Here is a 1,551-nt window from a genome sequence, read left to right as displayed (position 1 = left end):
ATTATCGTCGTGATATATAAGCAAAAACCTTTTGTGATAATGGAAAGTGAACAGGATGTGCAAACTGATAGATTAGCTCTCACTTGCTTCTTGACGGGTACCAGCACAGGAAAAGCCACTTAAGATATCGGTAGGTCTAAGCAAGTTGGAACATTGGCACTGCTGAATTGGGCAACGCTTCTTCAGACATAGTTCAGAGCTTCAGTGCACTCAGTACATGAAAGCAGCTGATATGATGACTTTTTTCCGGGCATTCCCAGGCACTAGAGTTTTTCTGTTAACCTCCTGCACTGCGTCATATTTATAAGAGATTTCCCTAACATTTATTTGGGATTTTTTTTTTCAGAGAATTCTAAGAACACACAGTTGTTCTATTGCCTTACTACATTTTGACCTTGTTCTTTCCCTACAAGTCTTTCATCTTCCAAGTCACATTTATTACCAACCAAAGTCATTGGAACACCGTCAGTGTCTTTAACCCGAAGAATCTGTTCTCTCAGATCGTGTAAGTCTTTTAAATGTGCATTGTGCTGTCTGTGATGGATTAAACCAAAGCAAAACCTTGTCCAGTCTTTATGTACAAATCTCCAATTGGGTAAATTGTTCTGTACCTGCAGTTTCCAAGATTTCCAGCATACATTGTTGCATGTCTACGTGCAGAATCTCCTTATTGTACAGTCATATTTTTCAACAGAAATTCCTTGAACAAGCTATAGAGTCAGAGCCAACTTCCCAACATTTCCTAAGGTAAAATAACTAGCTAGTATTCATGCACGATATAAACTTATTACATTTACTACCCCTTGAGCTGTCACTGCGTCCCATCATCGCCCTTGCTGTGTTTCCTCCCCTTCTGGCCATTGTTCTCAATGCCTTGACCAGTCTTTGCCTCTGCCGCCGCCACCACCACCACCACCACCACCACCACTATCACCACCAGTAGCACCACCACCATCACTAACACCACCACCACCACCACCACCACCACCAGCAGCACCACCACCACCACCACTGCCACTGCTGCACCACCATTACCACTGCAGCTCAGGCTGATTTTCATGCCTGACCCCTGGACCACGATTTTGCTTGGAGGAATTTGGACTTTGGGTTTCTAGGTTAGGAATGTGATAGAATGCTTTAAGAATGGTGCTCTGGGTGATTTGAACCATTAAAACCAAGAGATTTTACAAAAGAAAATGATTTTAGTATGTAGCCTACAGACTGTACTTGCATATTTTGTTGAAGAACGTGACTGCTTTTGGCCCTTGTCTGAAGAATCTGTTGGGAGCTAAATTGAAGAGTTTGGCAATAGTTGTATTGGCAGAGGAAATTTCAGAGCAGCCTAGTGTTGACTTTGTCGTACAGTTGTTAGTGTTCCCTCTTATGAAGATCTATAATGAAAAGGAGAAAACTCAGCAAAAAAAAATACAAAATGTACAGTTCAGGAGTGAAAGGGGTGTCAGAAAGTAAAATGGAACTTAGTCCTGTGTTCAAGGAGATAAACAGGTTAAAGAAAATCCTGATGTTAAATTGTTAAATGTAATGAGGGGA

General features: G+C 41.5%; 1 pseudogene; it reads right to left on the bottom strand.

Annotated features, from left to right (window-relative positions):
• Window positions 1–210: 210 nt before the first annotated feature.
• Window positions 211–825, bottom strand: LOC148004933 (ras-related protein Rap-1b pseudogene; annotated as a pseudogene).
• Between the last annotated feature and the right edge of the window lie 726 nt (window positions 826–1,551).

This window comes from Rattus norvegicus, chromosome 7, assembly GCF_021556685.1.
Source record: "Rattus norvegicus strain SHRSP/BbbUtx chromosome 7, alternate assembly SHRSP_T2T, whole genome shotgun sequence".
Taxonomy (NCBI): Eukaryota; Metazoa; Chordata; class Mammalia; order Rodentia; family Muridae; genus Rattus; species Rattus norvegicus.
This window is presented reverse-complemented; position numbering and strand designations above follow the sequence as displayed.